We start from the raw sequence: 23,076 nt of genomic DNA, 5'->3' as shown, positions 1-23,076 counted from the left end.
ACTATGAAAAGTAGTCCCTATAAAAATAGATAAGAAAAAATAGTAGACAAAGGTATTAAAAAACCATATTTGATTCTTTTAATGTATTTGATGATAGCTAATTATTTCTTACCTTTTCTTTCTGTTCTTATGGTTCCCTAGACTGTATTAAACCCTTGCCCTCCTCTCCCTGTCCCCCAGAAATCCAGCTTCCCTTTCAGTAGCTGTTTATGGTCAGGCAGCCACATGATTTATGAGGAGAGGCTGAGGGAGCTGGGATTGTTTAGTCTGCGGAAGAGAAGAATGAGGGGGGATTTGATAGCTGCTTTCAACTACCTGAAAGGGGGTTCCAAAGAGGATGGCTCTAGACTGTTCTCAGTGGTACCAGACGACAGAACGAGGAGTAATGGTCTCAAGTTGCAGTGGGGGAGGTTTAGGTTGGATATTAGGAAAATCTTTTTCACTGGGAAGGTGGTGAAGCATTGGAACGGGTTACCTAGGGAGGTGGTGAAATCTCCTTCGTTAGAGGTTTTTAAGGTCAGGCTTGACAAAGCCCTGGCTGGGATGATTTAGTTGGGGATTGGTCCTGCTTTGAGCAGGGGGTTGGACTAGATGACTTCCTGAGATCCCTCCCAACCCTGATATTCTATTATTCTAACTTACATTTTTTGGAAAAAATAACATAGAACAGCTGCCAGTGTATCTTTCACACTAGCAAGTGGACTAAGAGTGTCTGAAAAGTGTCATGAATTGATGCTGAAAGAGTAGTTTGGGTCTTTGGAGTGGGAAGCTATCACACCTTCTCAGTTAATCCCCAATTCCTGCTTCTTCCCCACTACTACCTCTCTTCACCTCCCAACCCTACTGGGTGTCTAACCTTTATTTATCCCTTCCCCATTATCTTTTCCCCTTCCATTGGACACAATGAGCGAAGGGGTGTGTGTGTGTGTGTTTAAGTGATGGAGTACCAGTTGTGTCCTGCTGAAAGTTGATACAGGACTTGGATCACAATTATAAATATCCATACAGCCAAGAAAAATAAAGCTTTGGACAATCATTGTCCCCAGCCATACTTTCATGTTTAATGGTCTAAGTATCTACAGTACCAACATAGGTTCTTATAATGGCATCCATCGCCCATCATCGTCTAGATAATACTTAGTTCTGCCATGAGTACAGGGGACTGGACTAGATGATCTCTTGAGGTCCCTTCCAGTCCTATAATTCTATGATCATCATAATATTGGAATGCCAAAATAATGGTGTCCACTCTACAGCACTGAGTGTCGTCCCATGAGGTACCCTATGAAAATGTGCTGGAGAAAGAATGTTTAAGGAATGGATAGGGAAAATATTGAAGCTTACAAGATATATGGCAGGGATCATGTGAAGATCATAATCTCCTCGCAAAATAATTGTGTGAGAGAGTACTATTTAAATACTTAAGCCATTTTATTGAAATATAGGGTAGTTTAAATATACCAGTATATGGAATCAGGCACTCCAATACTGAGTAAAACTGACAATGAAGGAATATTCAATGTTATGTTACAGGCTCTGAAAACATAGCAAATGTCAGAATTTTTTCTTTTAAAGAGTCCTCACTCTTGTTCAATAACTTCAGCTGTCAGAGCACAGAGCTGTATCAAAAAGAGTTTCACAGAATCAAAAGGCTTGTTTCTTAGCAACTCTGTCAACAAATTTAAATTGCTGCATATCATGGTTGTTCCATAATCATTTGCATGCAAGATTTGTAAACACGAGTTTTCATTGTGCAACCTGTTGTCATGGCTGGTGGGGAGGCAAAGGGGGGCAAATATTTCAGGGAAGGGGCAGTATAGGTTTCAGAGCAAAGGAAATGATCAAGAAAGTGTTTTTAAGTTGCTCACTTTACTAAAATCTAGTCTGCTTCACTCTGCTCATGAAATAACAGCGGCAGCAAAAACCAGCCCTTACAAATGTTGCAATACTCCATTAGATTAAACTACCATTTGCAACATATTTTGCAGTTTACGTCAAAGATTTTGAATCTTAGCTTGACGGCAAAATTCAATGTGGGCCAGATTTTGTCTGCTTGCTTAGACCCATTCAAAATTGAGTGGTCTCCAAAAGGAAGTGATGTATATTGCTTACTTAATTTTTTTTATTTTATTTGTTGAGTGCCTAGTGTGCATGACACTGAAGTGACATACTTTATTTAATGTAATAAACTTTATATCTTAAAAGTTATAGAATTATTGTATTGTCTGTTTCTGATGGCTCAGATACAAAACCTCAGCTCACTCTGTATCAGTTATAGGTTTAATATTTTTATTTGTAAAGTAGTTCCAAGAGTCCTCAGTCACGACTGGGGCCCCGTTTGAAAAGACCTTGTGCCTTAAAGACCTTATATCTAAATAGACAAGACAAAGGGTGGGAAGAGAAATAGGCAAAAACCGGTGAACTGGCTTGCCCAAGTCATACAATAGGTCTGTGGCAGAGTCAAGAATAGACAAAGGTCTCCTAACTCCCAGCCTTGTGCCCTAGCCCAGAGCCTCTGCTTTCTCACTGTTTCTAGTATTATGCACTGGAACTTCCCACACCTCACAACACAGCTGCTTTATTCTTCAGGACATAGGCACCAGCTGCCTGTAAAACGAACGTTTCAAATCTATCACCTCGCAGTAGCCCTGGGAAGGGATTGCCTGAGTGTGTACATGGGCCAGGATTTCATCTGTGAATGAACACATGGGCTTACATTCCACATAGAGACTTCACTGGTGAGCACTGCACACACACACACAAAAGAAAAACCAGTAGATTTTACAGCACAGGACAAAGACGGTGTTTGCCTCATTCAGCCTATACCTGAAGCTGCTTATAATGGCAGGAAAACGCTTCAGCGTTCTGTGTAGTTTCATAACTGTGCACCATTAAGCGGGGGAGAACATAGCATGCATTGTGGACTCTGTTGGTCAAATAATGGGTGACGAGTACAAATGATGCATCCCCTGTTGAAGGTAAGGACAGGTGATGGATGGCAACCTCCATCACCTGACTTTGAGACGTCACAATAAAGGAGTGGCTGTAGGAAAAGCACAAAACTGAACACACTTGCCAAAGTAGAAAAAAAAAGATATGATCATTCTAAACAGTTGCCTGTTAACCGGACGGTATCAGAAGGGAGTTAATGTTTAATGGAGCTAGGTGTCACAGTAGGTCAATACAATCATTTCTCAACTCTGGAATCTAAATTTGGCTCGGGTCACAAGTGAAAATATTTTTTGGTGTATCCCTGCCTACTCTCCCGTGGCCTTTTTGCTGCATCATGCAGCAACTGTGCAGTGTGGAGCAAGTGAGCAACCAACATTCTGTGCTCAGAACTGGCCTAAGTGAAGGGTTCCTATCCTGCTCCTGAGAAGTGCTGAACATCATCGGCTCTCAGCATCTGGCAGAATCAACCCAGAAACAGCAAGTAGAGCACATTTTAATTGAGGAGTAAAGGCAGAGCTATATACAAGGAGGTTTGCACAGACATGGCTTTTGCTAGGGCAGTGTCCAGCTAACGGTATTAGACCCTCATCTTAATGAGCACTTAAATATCATCACTTTTTCCAAATCAGAAACACAGTGAATGTTTTAATGAATATTCACAGACAGATATTACCAGTTCAAAATGAAAGTGTATTAGCTACTGTGGTTACTTCATTTTCAAATCTAAATTTTCCCATTGCAACCTTTTGAAAATCACTGTAAACTCCCCTTTGCTTGATGGCTCAAAAAGCCTAGAAGGAGAATTAAGAAGACAAAAATGTTGAGTGCTATCTTATTGTTTATAAATAAATAGGAGTATTTTACAATGGACTTAGGGAAACATGGATGGACATGACATTTTCTTTTTATTGCCCACAATAAATGTGCTACTGTAGTTAAGAAAGAAAACACAGATGAAACAGGAAGGCAGGCACTCCTAGAATTGAAGCACTCTGATATAAGAGTAATATTTAAGAATGGCTACCCTGCTTCTGAATATTATTTACAGGGTTTTAAGAAGGGTGAAGCAGTCCCTCAACATCAGGCATATCTCTTGTTCCACAAGAGATAATAATGTTGATTGCTTGGCCAATGGTGCATATGAAACCCAACATAAAAGTAGAGTAGTACAAACATTTACTGACCCTCTGGGTATGACAAATGATGGTGCTTGTTCAGAAGTCTCTTTGAAATCAGATCCAAAGGATAAACCATCATGTGGACATTCAGATAGTACAGTGAAGAGAACTATAGCTGTAGGAAATGCTTGTAAATAAATCTGTCCAAGTGGCACCTGATCAAACTGACTGGGCTATACAGAGCAGTTATTCTTTTTAATACCCGCTTCTTTTATAACTTTATGCAAGCCATCACCTCACTGCTGAACCCAAGTTCCCATAGCCACCACCTGCCTTCTGCAATGCGACTAAAATCTGCCATAAATTTCAAAGCCATCAACGATGAAAGAGTGAATTTTTCATCCTATTAGAGGAACACTCAGTAAGGGCAACATTGTATCTGTTTTCAATTAATTTGCCACTCTTGGCAGCCTTTTGCCTATACTGGTAATTGACATTTCTTCCTTTGGTTTGGTTGTGCTGCATGTTTAAAGCAACTGTGCTTAAGTATTTATGCTCACCGTTGTTTCCTTGCCATCTGCAGTGCCCTTTTTTAATTTAATAAATTCATGGATTCATAGATTATCAGGAAAGAAAGGACTATTGTGAGCGTCTAGTCTGACTTCCTGCATAACCCAGTCCGTAGGACTTCCCTGAATTCATTCCCATTTTAACTAGAGCAGATCTTTTAGAAAAAACATCTTATCTTGATTTAAGTGTCCTACATTGTTAAAAATTTTCATCTTATTTCCAGTCTGAATTTGTCTAGCTTCAACTTCCAACCATTGGCTCTTGTTATACCTTTGTGTGATAGATTGAAGAGCCCTATCTTATACAATTACTGCGCCCCATGCAGGTATTTATACACCGTGATCAAGTCACCCCTTAACCTTCTCTTTGAGAAGCTAAATAGATTGAGCTTTTTGAGTCTAACACTATAGACATGTTTTCCAATCCTACAGATCTAGATTTAGAGTGCAGTGTAGACATACCCACAATCACCTCAGAACTCCCAACTCCTTGTCTTGCCTTTTCATTACAGTAGCAATTGTCCCATTTCTCTTCCAGTCTAATACTTCACACCCAGATAGCATTTTCCATTTTCAAACATAATAAATAAATTTATTCTAATTAAATAAATTAGTACATTAAATACATCAGATGAGCTAATACTAAATTAGACAGATTCTCCTATGGCTATCCGATTTGGTGAAGCTGACATAAACTCCTTATTGACTCTATTAATGAATCCACCTCCAGTCACAAATTTGTATGCAAACTGTCATGGGAACTCTGGCATTAGCCACATTTTCCCACTACCTATGGCAGTTACTTCTACAACAGTCATCTACAGTACCTGAAGGAAAGAAAGAATCACTTGGTGAAAGCAGCTGCTGCCCCAGCCCCTCCAGCCATTGAGCTGCGTGCTACTGCTGCCTGGTATGCAGTGCTGAATAACCCTTTACTCCCTCAAACTCAGTTGCAAACATAAATCAAACAAAAGAAACAAAATTGTGGAGACAAACATTTCAACCAAATGCCTTCATCAGGGATCTGAGGAAAGTATTTAACCCAAACAGTTCTGCAGGAGTTAACACTGAATCCTCCTGACATGGATTTGACTGCAGCAAAAGAAGTCAAGAACCACTGTGCCACTATTTATACAGTACACATTAGGAGCCTGTAATTTGCTAATTACTGCTTAGAATCATTTGGCTCTGCCAAGTCTGTCGGGCCTAACTGTCCACTGTCAGGGTCTCTGGTGGGAATGGCTTTTCTGTAGCTTAAAACCAGGTTTCAGCTGCAGGAAAAGAAAAAACCCTTCAGAAGGTTTGTTATTAGTAACTTTGCTACTGACAGAAGTTTACAACCCTGATGACTTCAAGCTACCAATTTTTCCCTTGCAATTTCTCTGGCACACAGTTAGTTCCAAGTTTGTTTTTTATTTTGTTTGGTTTTTCTTGTGAAGAAATTACCTGCACAATGATTTGAAGAAGCAAATATAATACATCTATACCTTTTGTTCCAGGCTTGCAGAATATTTGAAAATAAATAATATATGACATCCCTCTTAATGAGAAAAATTTGCATAAAATGGATGAGGAATTTTTAGCTAATTGTCCATGGTTTTCTATCACTGATGAAGACAAGTGTGTCCTGTTGTTTAGCCAAAGTCACTGACGTTTTTTTATCTAATGATAAAACACGCAGAGGTGTATTTTGTAGGAGTATCGAGCAATTAATTCTGAATACTTGCAGAACTGCTGGCAGTATTTGATACTTGCAGAACTTGCAAATACTGCTGGCAGTATTTGATAGCCACAGCAAAGAGGAGTACATGCAACAGGAAAACTTTTCCAAACAGGTGCTGTAAGCAGAAGCTTCAATAGGACTCAATCAGAATGTTTATAAATGAGCCGCCCTCTTGGCAGCAATGACAAAAACACCATTCCTCATGGTTACCTCTAGTTCTCTTTTAAATTTATATACATTAAACATTGTGAGATTGTGTTTTTAAGCCATATGGTGATACTGAAGGGAAGAAACATGAGACTCTCATACTCAAGTGTCTGCAGTACGTTTTCTTAATGTGAAATGAATGTTTGAGCTTATTATACTAATATAGGCCTGCCATGTCTTTAAGTTTATTGCTCTAAATCAATGGAGTCATTGTCATTATTAGGCCAGTTGCTATTCAATACAAAAAAGCATTCATTAGCTACAAATGACAGAAATGGTACTGTGCTATAGATTTTTTTTATTGTTGTCCTGAATCTCTACATCCTTTGGAAGGAAATAATGAGATAAGAGTTAAATGAAAAGTCAATGAGGATTTTATTGCAATGTGGTGGCAATGACTGAGTTTGAGTTATAGCAGAGTTTGAGCTTCTTTTCCCTGTTTTGTGATATGTATAACAATTTAAAGGCAATGTGACAATTCATAGTTTTTGAAGGTAATTGGTGCATATGCTTTTAACATTGCCTAAAAATTTAAATTTGAAACAAGTTGATTTCATTGGAAACATTAGAATTAATTGTCTCTCTTTATGTTTTATTTTGCTTTTTTGCACTCAAATGACTCGTTTTAATTGGGACCCAATATCAGAGGGCCAGAGGAACCTCTAGTTGTGAGTTAATGTCCCTCACAGGATCGAGTCCATTCTTAACTTCAGCTCTTTACACTGTTTTTACAAGGCCAGATTTTCAAAAGAGTTGAAGCTGGAATTTTCAAAAGAGTTGAGTTAGACACTCCACTTCCATAGGAATTCTTGGCAGCTGGGTACCTGACTCCCTTAGGTTTCTTTAAAATTCCCAACCTCAATTCCCATTTAGACAGATAAATGAAGAAGCCAGACTTTTGAAAGCAGTCAGCACCCAGAAGCCGCTTTGTTTTCAATGAGAGCTTCTAGGTGATGACTCTTTTTGACAATCTGGTCACTTCATTTAGGCCCCTGCTGGAAGTTGAGTCCTGAAATTTTGGCCAACAATCATCACATAAAGGCACTATTCTAGGGAGACTGCTGCTTTGACAGTTAGTAGCAGCTAAAAAGAATTGGCTGATTTCAAGTCACATGTTACGTTAACCATATTCAAACCTGGCTCTCCATCATTTAAAAAAGTTGGTCTGTTTCTCCCCTGCGCTGCTTGCCTGGTCTACTTTTCTTTTCAGACTTATATTAAAATAATGCAACACCCAGCTGTCCATTTATGCCAACAGCATATTAACATGATGGCATGATAATCATAACAGCAAGTGCACCACAGCATTATATCTTTTGTAAACACTCTCATTCTTTGAGAGGAGAAACTTCCTAAACTACATTTTCAAAGAGAAAATGTATTGCCACCAAAACAATAGTTTATATTTTTAAATAAATCAAAGAGCTCTAAGCTTATTAGTGAAACATTAAGTTCTAAAGATCAGGACAAGTTATAATTAAAGAAGGAAAACAGGAATGCACTGTTCTTTCTGAGTTTTAAAACTGACAATTCTATTAGCAAAATATTAAAGGGAAAAACATTAGAGAAAATATATCATATCCTTCATAGAATATCAGGGTTAGAAAGGACTGTAGGAGGTCATCTAATCCAACCCCCTGCTCAAAGCAGGACCAATCCCCAATTTTTGCCCCAGATCTCTAAATGGCCCCCTCAAGGATTGAACTCACAATCCTGGGTTTAGTAGGCCAATGCTCAAATGGCTGAGCTATCCCTTCCCCCTGAAAAATGTTTTGTCCCAAATCCCTAAATGGCTCCCTCAAGGATTGAGCTCACCACCCTGGGTTTAGTAGGCCAATGCTCAAACCACTGAGCTATCCCTCCCCTCCTTGGTAGTTTTTTTTTTTTTCCATTCTTTTCTTAACTAGTATGATACAAGTGCCTCTTTTAATAAAAGAGCACCACTGGGGTTTACAGTTAATAATTAAGGGTCCAATCCTGCAAATCTTTACAGTGGTCCTTTTAAATATGAAGAATTATACTAGCTATATTTTTTTCAGTATTTAGGACCTAATTCTCTACTCAGGTGAGTAATCCTTATTCAGGCGAGCAGTGCCTTTGACTTCAGTGAGTAAAGGTTAGCAGGATGGGGCCTTAAATCACAATACTAGAAAAATATAGCTATTTTTTTAAAATGCGAAAACATGAGCTGCTTTAACCCCCCCCCCAGCCCCCGAAACATTCTAGTTCCATAAAAGCAAAGAAACCCACAACTTTTTTCTACAGAAGCTGCTGCTGAAATAAGTAAAATAGATAGATTTTGTCTCGTAGATAAAATCCTCTCTAAAACCCTTTTTCCATGGAGAGTCCAAGTTGTGTTGAATCTTCCATTTCTGACTCTTAAGTCAATTTGCAGGAGGTGGTGTGTAAAAGCACTTTAGTAGGGAAAAGCAGCAATCTCAATGCATCAAAGTTAGGTGGTAGCGAGGTTATCGCTCCGTGAAAATCACATAAACATTCCACATATGAAATATTATTCATCAGGGCAAAACCCTCTAAGGATTTCAAAGATGACAATGGTGTCATGAAACCTTTTTTGAAAAGGGAAAAATATATTCCACCGCTAAGATTGATTCTGTAGCCATGTAGCAGGCAGTGCGGCGAGGTAAGGAATGAACATAATTGAGAAGAGAATTAGCAAACCTTAAATATCTGCAGCTGCAATATCATTACCCATAAACTTGCCCTTTTTCCACCCTCTTTTCCCCAAAGACTGACATCCCATAACTGCAGTGAAGAAGAATGCGTTCTTTCGAACAGCTAAATCAACAAGGTCTCACATGAGTAATGCTGAGTGGTGTGGTTGACTGATTTCATGAAAAACTAATCATGTATTCATCATTGAGATCAAACACTTCCCAAGTAATTATTATCAAAACCAATCTGATAAGACCTGAAGAAGTGGCGTTGCTGATCTAATCAGAGGTAGAACAGAAATAGTTCTCCCAGCTTTTGTAAAGCTCAGATAGGAAAGCACAAAACTGTAATTGTATTTTATGATTAAGAGAAAGTTGTCATACTGTAATCAATTATTTCAAATCAATCATAAATTTTAACTTCACTGGTTATTTATAAGAACACACATTTACAGATGGACTATTTCAGATATGTATATTTTCATACCAGGAGAGGGTGATGACGTAGAAACCAAAAAACAAAAAAGAATAAATAAACAGCAAGCAAGTTTTCTAAATAAAAGCAAGAGCAGTGGGTGTATCTGATGTAAGACAGCAATATTAGCTATGTATTTCTCTAAATTCTTCATATCATGTTGACATCCTGTTATATCACAATCAAATCATGCAGTATTGTTTTTAAGACAATAGCATTGTAAAACTAGGAGTCTCAAAAATGGTCTAATTTTAATAGAATATTCTTTATTAGAATTTTTTAAAATAACCTACATTTAGGACATTTTAAAAATAGAAAAATTGTCTGCTAATCTTTGTATACTAGAAATTCATTAACAGACCATCATATTTAATGTTAATCCTGGAATTCTTTATCCATTCCTATGCCTCTTATTTGGTTCTCATTTTGAGAGACATCACTCATTTTAGCCCAAGATACCCACATTCCCCACAAATTTGTAGCCCCTCACTTTTATTGTTGAAATTTTAAATCAGAAATAAAGGATCATGAAGCTGAAGTTATGGAAACAGTGATTAACATTAAAGGAATGAACACTTTAATTCATGTTTTCTCCCTGTATAATTTGTTGATTTCCCTTCTTATTGATTCTTGTAATAGTCTGTTCCCCACAATATAGCTATGGCAGGTCAACAGACTTTTATTGAGCAGCTTTTATTCCTTTAAGTAGTCCCATTTTCTTGAGTAAGGGGTTGAAGGCCTGGGACCTACATAAGGATAATTGTGCTGGCATGTGAATTTTTGGTCCTCAGAAATGTGTTATGTAGTTATGATTTAAAATGCAGAAAGATTCATCTTTTAAAGTTGGCTGCCAACACTTAAAGAACAACAACAAAAAGAGTAGCTCTGCTTAATCTAGAAATCTTCCTTTCTATGGGCTCTAGTTTGCTATCCTTATTCATGCTGAATAATAGTTACTTCATGAATACTCCTATTGAAATGAATTGGACAACTCACAGAGTATCTATTTAGCATGAGTAAGAATGGCAGAATCTGGCCCGTACAGGAATTAGATTATTTTCCAGCTGGCTGTTGCATTGTTTTCACATAAATGTTAAAACAGAAAATGGAGGAGGTGGGGGGAGACCAGGCAGGCAGCTCAGTGGAAAAATGGAACATCTTTATTTATTTTTTTCAATTGATAAAAATGAAGTTTTAACTCTAAATATTACATGAATTCAGCATTTTCTATTTAGCTGCTACAAACTGGCTCTTTAGAACAGAACCTTTACGTCATGGTCATGGGCTAGTTTTTCAGAAGAATTCAGCTTCCAATTAGGTGCCTTAAATAACCTGGTGAGTTTTCAAGAGGATGCAGCACCCAGCTGTTTCCATTGTTCTGAGTAAATTCTCATTGTTCTCAATGGTAGCTATTGGGAAATGAACTCTTGAAAAACTGGCCCCAATTGTGGGTGCTGAACACTTTTGATAATCTGACCTTTTGCGTTATTTTAGATGGTAAATTGTGGGGGAGGTATATTTTGAACAAGCACTGAGAATTATGACATTCATAAAGATGAAGTTCTATATGACTCAGTAAAATGTTTAGGAAAGTTGTCTCTTCCGTGAAAATTTATGCCACTTTGGAGACACATAATTTCTGTGTGATTGCAAGTGTCAATGAGATGGGAAATCACTCAGTCAAAGGATAAATCTCACCAACCACACTAGTGACATAAGCGGAAGAATATGCTTTCACTCAAAGAGCTTTCTGAAAAAAAGGTTGGAGCCCTCTTGATAAGTACAGTATGCACATCTCTCTCTCAGGGACTGATCCAATAAAAAATACAGCCAGGCTTCAGCACGATACAATACTGAAATATTACAGCTACCTCAAAACTACACAATGCATAAAAACTGACTTTATTATATCAGACCTATTTAAATACTTTGTATTTATGTTAATAGATAAGTCAAATTTATTGTTACACGGATTAGACCAGGAAGGCTTTGGCTTTGGTAAGAACATAAGAATGGCCCTACTGGGTCAGGCCAAAGGTCCATCTAGCCCAGTATCCCGTCTTCTCACAGTGGCCAGTGCCAGGTGCCCCAGATGGAATGAACAGAACAGGCAATCATCAAGTGATCCATCCCCTATCGTTCATTCCCATCTTCTGCAAACAGAGGCTAAGGACACCATTCCTGCACATCCTGGCTAATAGACATGGATGGATCTATCCTCCATGAATTTATCTAGGTTTTTTTTTAACCCTGTTATGGTCTTCACAACATCCTCTGGCAAGGAGTTCCACAGGCTGACTATGTGTTGTGTGAAGAAATACTTCCTTTTATTTGTTTTAAACCTGCTGCCTATTAATTTCATTTGGTGATCCATTGTTCTTGTCTTATGAGAAGTAGTAAATAACACTTCCTTATCTATTTTCTCTACATCAGTCATGATTTTATAGACCTCAATCATATCTCCCCTTAGCTGTCTCTTTTCCAAGCTGAAAAATCCCAATCTTATTAATCTCTCCTCGTATGGAAGCCATTCCATACCCCTAATCATTTTTGTTACTCTTTTCTGAAACTTTTCCAATTCAATATATCTTTTTCGAGATGGGGCGACCACATCTGCATGCAGTATTCAAGATGTCGGCGTACCATTGATTTATAGAGAGGCAACATGATATTTTCTGTCCTATTATCTATCTCTTTCTTAATTATTCCCAGCATTCTGTTCGCTTTTTTGACTGCCACTGCACATTGAGTGGATGTTTTCAGAGAACTATCCACAATGACTCCAAGATCTCTTTCTTGAGTGGTAACAGCTAATTTAGACCCCATCATTGTATATGTATAGTTAGGATTATGCTTTCCAATGTGCATTACTTTGCATTTATCAACATTAAATTTCATCTGCCATTTTGTTGCCCAGTCACCCAGTTTTGTGAGATCCTTTTGTAGCTCTTTGCAGACTACCTGGGACTTAACTATCTTGAGTCGTTTTGTATCATCTGCAAATTTTGCCACCTCACTGTTTACCCCTTTTTCCAGATCATTTATGAATACGTTGAATAGGACTGGTCCCAGAACAGACCCCTAGGGAACATCACTATTTACCTCTCTCCACTCTGAAAACTGACCGTTTATACCTACCCTTTGTTTCCTATCTTTTAACCAGTTACCAATCCATGAGAGCACCTTCCCTCTTATCCTGTGGCAGCTTAATTTGCATAAGAGCCTTTGGTGAGGGACCTTGTCAAAGGCTTTCTGAAAATCTAAGTACACTATATCCACTGGATCCCCTTTGTCCACATGCTTGTTTACCCCCTCAAAGAATTCTAGTAGATTGGTGAGGCATGATTTCCCTTTATTAAAACCATGTTGACTCTTCCTCAACAAACTATGCTCATCTATATGTCTGACAATATTGTTCTTTATTATAGTTTCAACCAGTTTGCCTGGTACTGAAGTCAGGCTTACAGGCCTGTAATTGTCAGGATCACCTCTGGAGCCCTTTTTAAAAATTGGCATCACATTAGCTATCCTCCAATCATCTGGTACAGAAGCTGATTTAAATGATAGGTTACAGACTACAGTTAGTAGTTCTGCAATTTCATATTTGAGTTCCTTCAGAACCCTTGGGTGAATACCATCTGGTTCTGGTGACTTATTGCTGTTCAATTTATCAATTTGTTTCAAAACCTCCTCTAATGATACCTCAATCTTGGACAATTCCTCAGATCTATCACCTAAAAAGAATGGCTCAGGTTTGGGAATCTCCCTCACATCCTCAACCATGAAGACCAATGCAAAGAATTCATTTAGTTTCTCCACAATGGCCTTATCATCCTTGAGTACTTCTTTAGCACCTTGGTCGTCCAATGGCCCCACTGGTTGTTTAGCAGGTTTCCTGCAAATTATGTACTTAAAAAAATTGCTATTACTTTTTGAGTCTTTGGCTAACTGTTCCTCAAATTCTTTTTTGGCCTTCCCAATTGTATTTTTACACTTCATTTGCCAGTGTTTATGCTCTTTTCTATTTTCCTCACTAGGATTTAACTTCCACTTTTTAAAGGATTTTTTTTGCCTCTCACTGCATCTTTTACTTTGTTGTTTAGCCATGGTGGCTCTTTTTTGGTTCTCTGTGTTTTTTAATTTGGGGTATACATTTAAGTTGAGTACATTGTGTATAAATCATATTTCCATGATTAAGCGCCCTAATTGATTTTGAATATAAGAGACATTAAAGAACATTTCTATCCAAGAATGCATAGCCTGGTGTTTGTCTGCAAATATGAAATGCTATTTTCAGGAATAAAACATTTTCAAAAATGAAACCCAGGCAATGAACTAGGTTCGTCCAGTTTTTCACTCACATTGGATAGCTCCTTACTCGATGATCAGTTCCGGCAAAATCAAAGGAAATATTTTATAGAGTAAGGTTCTACTCAGTTCTGAGTAAGATTAGCAGAAACCAACCCAATACTAACCGATTAAAATGATTTATTTCATGCATAATCACACATCGAACATCTGCTGTGTTTAAGATTTTTGAAGTTAATATACTGAAGAGAACACACAATTCTGTTCATTTTATAGCCATTCTTTTTAAAATTTCATATTTCCATTAGACTCTCCCTCTCTTCCCCTTGATTGTTTCCATCTCTTGCTGTGTTATGGCATGAAACATAATTTTTAGCTGTATGTAAGGGCCGTGTACATGTATAATGCTGGATATATAATAACATATGTATGGTGCTTTCCACTTCTGAGTTCATTGTAACCCTGTTTGATAAATATTTTAATACATTTCTATCTCAATAATCCCAATATAGCCTAGATTGACAGACCCTGCATAAGGCCCCAATCCCTCAAAGTTCTTCATAATGTAATTAACTTGGTTAAACATACAAGTATACATTGACTTCAAAGGCCCGATCCAAAGCCCTAATTGCACAAGTTGAAGGAGAGAGAGAAGAGCCATTGTTCCAGCCACTGATGCCAGCCTCCCCAAAGGTGCAGTGGTGAAGGCGGACAAATCAACACAGGTGACCCACGGCAAAGGTGGGGAGCAAACAGTGGTGGAACTGCTGCTGCAATGTATACAGCCCAAGAATCCAAATTGGAATTCTAACCAAGTCAGCCAGGATTCCTTCTGAGGCTCCTACTGCGGAATTGTTCCTCCACACTCACAATTCAGGGCTGTCCCCTTAAGGCACAATGCAGGGCTGTCCCCTATGTCTCCACCTATCAGGTTTTTTGGACATGATTAGAGTTCAGAACCAATTTGTATCCGATATGGTTGATATTGTTAAGAATAAGGATGTTGATGCTCCAGCAAACTAGTGCCATGTACACTGATTAGAACCCTGTCCACAGGCTTGGCAGAGAAGGCAAGGACTGAATGGTCATGAAGACTGAACTAGCCCTCTCATCCCTACAAGTAGTCCCTCTAAGTCAGTGTTCAGGCACCTTGTCAGGGCCACATGGGGCAAATTGCACAGCAACTGCTTGTGTTGTCTCTGTTCTGTATATTGAGGACTTCACTCTGCAAGGCTGCTAATCCAGCACCTCTCACAACTACTAATTTCACCCAAAACTTTTAACAAATTGCTTGGTTTCTCCTGTGCATATAATAGTGTTGTAATTTTTTAACTTAGGCATAACAGAACAAAGCACCTCTATGCTAAACTCTAGTGAGTGGGCTTTGATGGGACAGAGGGGATGGTATCCTCTCCTCTCACACAACCAAGCAGCAGTACAGATGTTTTACAGTCACTGCAGTCCTCTAATGTGGGTTTTGCTCAGTGGAGCTTCACATTTGCAGATTCATGGACCATGCCCCTCGATTTACCCATACCCAAGTCATCCTACACCATGCAAAATCCTCTCACTTGGTCCATCTGTGGCCTGCGCACTCCCCTCTTGTCGGTGTATTTGGAGGCTTCTGTATCCAAGAAGGAGATCAGGTTACTATTTACCCTACTGTGAACAAAGGATTTCTTGAAGAGAATTCCAGGAACTCCAACCACAGTCCAGCATCGACCGAAAGCAACAACCAAAACTCATTGATTTCCACAGGAGCAGGACCAAACTTTACAAGTAGATACTATATCATGGTCCCCCAGGTTAAGGGTTGACCTTGAATATGCTCCACATCCTATTGATTTCAACTATAACCATATGCCAGAAAGAGAAAGGATGGTCTTGTAGACATGGAATTGGTTTGGGACTCAGGAGATCTAGGTCCATTTCCCTCTCTGCCAAAGACTGGCTGGGCATATCTCTGCAGCATTTTGAAGCCTGTAGCAGCAAACCTCCCAGTCTGGCTCAATTGATTTGAGCTAGTGGGGTTCACAATAACATTCTAAATATAGCTGTGTGGATAGCACTTTGAAATTGCAGTTTGGGCTGTGAAGCCGACATACATGTGTCCTTAGACAAGTCACTTACCCTTTCTGTGCCTTTGTGCCCTACCTGTAGAGAGGGGATACTGCTTCTTTTGTCCCATTTGTTTATTTAGATGTAACCTCTTTAGGGCAGGGACTGTCTTTAATATGTGTTTGTTATGTGCCTAGCACAATTGGGCCCTGTTCTGAGTTAGGATTTCTAGGTCCTGCTATAATACAAATAAATAATAAAAAAATAACATTTCAAAGCATGTATGCACAAAGATTTCTGGTCTATCTAAATCAGCAACACCTAGGAAACTTTTAGTTGTGAAATCCTGTTCATTAGAAAGGTTGGCACAAGGAGTTTGGAGGGATTTTGCACCTTTAGGAACCATAAAACTTCTAAGGGATAATATCAGAGATCTTAAGTTTTAAAATGTATCAGCCAACAGATCGTTGTTTTTGTCTGGCATGCATTTAATCTACTGCCACTGCACAATGTGAGCAATAGACGTACAGTAACTCTGCAAAGGGTATTGCAATGTCTGCTAGTGTAATTTTTCCTTTCGAATGGGATTTTTACAGCAGCAATTTTTTTTCAGAAACTTTTCAGCAAGTAAAATCGCTTCATGAGACTCTGCTAAGAGCCAGGATTAATGACTTGCTGGTTTAGTACAGTTCTTATCAACAAGTGAAGATGAAAAGGTTGTCAAAAATGTATCCTCCTTGCAGATTAAAAGAGTATTTCCTGATGTATATTCACAAAGAAAATCAATGTGAAAGTCACCGTACACTATGTGCAAGGTGTGGGCTTTAGGATGGAGTGAGATTCTAGCTATCTGTCTAGGTCTATCTATCAAGTATTTATAGAGCACTAATCAGGCACTGGTTTACAGAGAGACAGACAGCATGCATTCTCCCATCCCTCAACATGTGCATATAAAAATATGCCTCTTCTTTCAGCTTCTTGTGAATATCTTCCCTGTTAGTTCCACTACACAGTGGCATGAAGCTTCTACTTTCTATTGTTTCCCCGGTCTTTTACATTTAGCCTGCAATCATTTAATAGTCTAGTTCTGGTACAGTAGCTGCATTTTCTTAATGTGGCACTCCCAAGTGTTCCTTTTCATTACAGACAGGCTACATTACTGAGAACACATGAGAATGAGCTTGGTCTATGGGGAACAGCTACAAGTAAAAATAAGATAAACAATGCGAGAAAGATTTAAAACATGGAGATTGTCAGAAGTAAAGGAGGAGGTAGTTTAAGCTTTAGGGTGGGGTGAGAGCACTCAGGAAGAAAATTGATTGACAGGAAAAGGAGAACTAAGGGAACAGACAAATAATAACACACCCTAAAGGACACACACGAGAAAAGATTTGTAACAGAAGAAATGTAAAGAGAGGGGAAGGTGCAAAAAAGAAATGCTAAAAATATTTTGACGTTTCAAAAACAGAGAGGAAGAGGAGGGAGAAGAAATACATTTGTATAAAACTTTGCTCCTAATTTGAATGTAAACAGTGGAGCTGGTTGAAAAAAATTTGCATGTAAAGTATTTTGTCAAAAAAACCCTTTTTTTAAAAAAAAAGCCATCATTCTGGAATGATTTTTACTTGTTTTAAAAATTTGTGTTTGATATTTTAATCTATGTTTTAATTCAAATGTTACAGAAATGTGTATGAAAAATTGTTTTTGAAATCATTATTTAAATGTTTTGTTGACTAAAAACCCAATTCTCAGGTAAAAAAGGGCATCACTTTCAGTTGAATATATGGATAACTATTTTTTTTTAATTGAGGCAATAATTTCAATAATAAGCCTTATGGAAAACAGATCTATTTTGAATTCAGTAAAATGGAAACAGGGAAATTTCAATTTGTTAGCAAAATTGTTTTCCCATTTGTTGAGCAGCTCTACCGATAAGACTCCACAAAGCAAAAGTAAAAGAACAGTCTGTAATTTCCCTATTAGTTGAGAGAAATGTGTCCCCTGAGTTGGCACTGTTCTTACATTCATTGGGATTTTCTGTTACACCAAAGAAATAATTGCTGTTGGGCTAAATTCTTCGGGCACAAAGAGAGAAAAATCTACCAACACCTACAGTTAAGAAAAACAAACAAAGAAAACATAAAACCAACAAATCACCCCTTACTGTCCCATCATTACTAGGTGAATTCACAATGCAAAGTTGTCAGTACTAGATTAAGGCAACGGGGACCCTGGTCACACCATAACATGGGGCCCCTTGCAGCCCTACCCCTCCACCTGGAGAGCCAGTGGGCCCCTCTCCTCCCAGAGAGGAAGTGGCAGTGGCATAGGATCCTTCTAACCCTCCTGCCCCCCGCAGGGATGGCAGCAGGGACCTCTGTCCCTTTGGGAGCAAAAGGGGAAACCGTTGTTCCCCCCAGAGAGAAAGCGGTGGCAGCATGGGGGGCCCATAATACTTACTGCAGCATTGGGGTATATCTCCTTGAGTGAGTGGGATGGGCTTGCTGCACTCTCATCTTCCTGACACACACAAAGTTTCTGCTGAGGTGGTGTTGGCAGGACCATCCAGAGCAGTGGGTCTTGTAGGTAACACTCTATTGAGAGGCACAGGAAAGTTTACTCCTCTCAGGGTATGTCTACACTACGAAATTAGGTTGAATTTATAGAAGCTGGTTTTTTAGAAATCGTTTTTATATAGTTGATTGTGTGTGTCTCCACATAAAATGCTCTAAGTGCATTAACTCGGCGGAGTGCTTCCACAGTACCAAGGCTAGCGTCGACTTCCGGAGTGTTGCACTGTGGGTAGCTATCCCATAGTTCCCGCAGTCTCTACCACCCATTGGAATTCTGGGTTGAGATCCCAATGCTTGATGGGGCAAAAAACATTGTCGCGGGTGGTTCTGGGTACATGTTGTCAGGCCCTCCCTCCCTCCGTGAAAGCAATGGCAGACAATCGTTTTGTGCCTTTCTTTCCTGAGTTACCTATGCAGATGTCATACCACGGCAAGCATGGAGCCCGCTCAGATCACTGTCACCTTATGTCTTCTGGGTGCTGGCAGACATGGTACTGCATTGCTACACAGCAGCACCAACCCATTGCCTTGTGGCAGCAGATGATGCAATAGGCCTGAAAACCATCGTCATTGTGTCCGAGGTGCTCCTGGCCGCCTCGGTAAGGTTGGTCAGGAGCGCCTGGGTAGACATGGGCACAGGGACTAATAAATTAGGAGTGACTCAACCAGATCATTCTCTTTCATCCTGCAGGCAGTCCTATTGTACCATCTTATGGTGATCAGGCAGGAGATGAGGATGGCTAGCAGTCCTATTGCACCGTCTGCTGCCAGCCAAAGATGTAAAAGATAGATGGAGTGGATCAAAACAAGAAATAGACCAGATTTGTTTTGTATTCATTTGCTCCTCCCTCCCTCTGTGAAATCAACAGCCGACAATCATTGGGGTGAGGTATGTCAAGGGGCACCTTGAAAACTTTAATGGAGATTCAGTCCTGCCTGAAATACCAGAGGGAGGGATAGCTTAGCAGGTTGAGCATTGGCCTGTTAAACCAGGGTTTTGAGTTCAATCCTTGAGAGGGCCATTCTGCGTGACAGTTGTTTTTGTTTCTCCTTGATATAAAGCCACCTGCTTCGTTGATTTTAATTCCCTGTAAGCCAACCCTGTAAGCCATGTCATCAGTCGCCCCTCCTTCCATCAGAGCAACAGCAGACTATCGTTCCGCGCCTTTTTTCTGTGCAGACACCATACCACGGCAAGCATGGAGCCCGCTCAGATCACTTCCGCAGTTAGGAGCACATTAAACACCATGTGCATTATCCAGCAGTATATGCAGCGCCAGAACCTGGCAAAGTGAAACCAGGTGAGTAGGCGATGTCAGCGCAGTGATGAGAGTGATGAGGACATGGACACAGACTTCTCTCAAAGCACGGGCCCTGTCAATGTGGGCATCATGGTGCTAATGGGGCAGGTTCATGCGGTGGAATGCTGATTCTGGGCCCGGGAAACAAGCACAGACTGGTGGGACCTCATAGTGTTGTAGATCTGGGACGATTCCCAGTGGCTGCGAAACTTTTGCATGCATAAGGGCACTTTCATGGAACTTTGTGACTTGCTTTCCCCTGCCCTGAGGCGCAAGAATACCAAGATGAGAGCAGCCCTCACAGTTGAGAAGCAAGTGGCAATAGCCCTGTGGAAGCTTGCAACGCCAGACAGCTACCAGTCAGTCGGGAATCAATTTGGAGTGGGCAAATCTACCGTGGGGGCTGCTGTGATGCAAGTAGCCAATGCAATCAAAGATCTGCTGATATCAAGGGTAGTGACCCTGGGAAATGTGCAGGTCACAGTGGATGGCTTTGCTGCAATGGGATTCCCTAACTGTGGTGGGGCCATAGACGGAACCCAGATCCCTATCTTGGCACTGGAGCACCAAGCTGGCGAGTACATAAACCGCAAGGGGTACTTTTCAGTAGTGCTACAAGCACTGGTGGATCACAAGGGACGTTTCACCAACATCAACGTGGGATGGCCGGGAAAGGTACATGACGCTCGCATCTTCAGGAACTCTGGTCTGTTTCAAAAGCTGCAGGAAGGGACTTTATTCTCAGACCAGAAAATAACCGTTGGGGTTGTCTAAATGCCGATAGTTATCCTTGGGGACCCACCCTACCCCTTAATGCCATGGCTCATGAAGCCGTACACAGGCAGCCTGGACAGTAGTCAGGAGCTGTTCAACTACAGGCTGAGCAAGTGCAGAATGGTGGTAGAATGTGCATTTGGACGTTTAAAGGCGCGCTGGCGCAGTTTACTGACTCGCTTAGACCTCAGCGAAACCAATATTCCCACTGTTATTACTGCTTGCTGTGTGCTCCACAATATCTGTGAGAGTAAGGGGGAGACATTTATGGCGGGGTGGGAGGTTGAGGCAAATCTCCTGGCTGGTGGTTATGCGCAGCCAGACACCAGGGTGGTTAGAAGAGCACAGAAGGGTGCAGTGCGCATCAGAGAAGCTTTGAAAACCAGTTTCATGATTGGCCAGGCTACGGTGTGAAAGTTCTGTTTGTTTCTCCTTGATAAAACCTCCCTCCCCTTGGTTCACTCTACTTGCCTGTAAGCTAACCACCCGCCCCTCCTCCCTTCAATCACCGCTTGCAGAGGCTATAAAGTCATTGTTGCTTCACATTCATGCATTCTTTATTAATTCATCTCACAAATAGGGGGATAACTGCCAAGGTAGCCCGGAAGGGGTGGTGGAGGAGCGAAGCACCAGGAGGGGTGGTGGAGGAGGGAAGGACAAGGCCACACAGCACTTGAAAAGTTTAAAACTTTAAAACTTATTGAATGCCAGCCTTCTGTTCCTTGGGCAATCCTCTGGGGTGGAGTGGCTGGAGGCCCCCCCCCACCGCATTCTTGGGCGTCTGGGTGAGGAGGCTATGGAACTTGGGGAGGAGGGCGGTTGGTTACACAGGGGCTGTAGCGGCAGTCTGTGCTCCAGCTGCCTTTCCTGCAGCTCAACCATATGCTGGAGCATATTAGTTTGATCCTGCAGCAGCCTCAGCATCCTGCCTCCTCTCGTCATGCTGCTGCCACCTTTCAGCTTCAGCCCTCTCTTCAGCCTGCCACTTACTCTCTTCAGCCCGCAACCTCTCCTCCTGGTCATTTTGTGCTTTCCTGCACTCTGACATTGTCTGCCTCCACGCATTCATCTGTGCTCTGTCAGTGTGGGAGGACAGCATGAGCTCAGAGAACATTTCATCGCGAGTGCATTTTTTTCGCTTTCTGATCTTCACTAGCCTCTGGGAAGGAGACGATCCTGTGATCCTTGAAACACATGCAGCTGGTGGAGAAAAAAAAAGGGACAGTGGTATTTAAAAAGACACATTTTATAGAACAATGGGTACACTCTTTCATGGTAAACCTTACTGTTAACATTACATACATAGCACATGTGCTTTCGTTCCAGGGTCGCATTTTGCGTCCCCCCACCACGTGGCTAGCCCCTTCCCCCTCCCCGTGGCTAACAGCGGGGAACATTTCTGTTCAGCCACGGGCAAACAGCCCAGCAGGAATGGGCACCTCTGAATGTCCCCTTAAGAAAAGCACCCTATTTCAACCAGGTGACCATGAATGATATCACTCTCCTGAGGATAACACAGAGAGATAAACAACGGATGTTGTTTGAATGCCAGCAAACATACACTACAATGCTTTGTTCTACAATGATTCCTGAGTACGTGCTACTGGTCTGGAGTAGTAAAGTGTCCTACCATGGTGGACAGAATAAGGCTGCACTCCCAAGAAACCTTTTGCAAAGGCTTTGGGAGTACATCCAGGAGAGCCGCAAATGCCAGGGCAAATTAATCATTTAACATGCTTGCTTTTAAACCATGTATACTATTTTAAAAAGTACGCTCACCAGAGGTCCCTTCTCCACCTGCTGGGTCCAGGAGGCAGCCTTGGGTGGGTTCGGGGGATCCTGGCTCCAGGTCCAGGGTGAGAAACAGTTCCTGGCTGTCGGGAAAACCGGTTTCTCCGCTTTCTTGCTGTGAGCTATCTACAACCTCATCATCATCATCTTCCTCGTCCCCAAAACCTGTTTCCATGTTGCTTCCATCTCCGTTGAAGGAGTCAAACAACATGGCTGGGGTAATGGTGGATGAACCCCCTAAAATGGCGTGCAGCTCATCGTAGAAGTGGCATGTTTTGGGCTCTGACCCAGAGCGGCCGTTTGCCTCTCTGGTTTTCTGGTACGCTTGCTTCAGCTCCTTAAGATTCACATGGCACTGCTTCGGGTCGCTGTTATAGCCTCTGTCCTTCATGCCCTGGGAGATTTTGACAAATGTTTTGGCATTTCGAAAACTGGAACGTAGTTCTTATAGCACGGATTCCTCTCCCCAAACAGCGATCAGATCCTGTATCTCCTGTTTGGTCCATGCTGGAGCTCTTTTGCGATTCTGGGACTCCATCATGGTCACCTCTG

General features: G+C 40.8%; 1 long non-coding RNA gene across 1 annotated transcript in view; it reads left to right on the top strand.

The window, feature by feature from the left end:
• Window positions 1-23,076, top strand: part of LOC311528816 — a 144,292-nt gene that overhangs the window by 118,134 nt on the left and 3,082 nt on the right. The window lies entirely within an intron of this gene.

Source organism: Lepidochelys olivacea, assembly GCF_965140295.1.
Source record: "Lepidochelys olivacea isolate rLepOli2 genome assembly, chromosome: 1".
In the NCBI taxonomy this organism is placed as follows: domain Eukaryota; kingdom Metazoa; phylum Chordata; order Testudines; family Cheloniidae; genus Lepidochelys; species Lepidochelys olivacea.
Note: the sequence above shows the minus strand (reverse complement) of the source record. Positions and strands in the feature narration are given on the sequence as shown.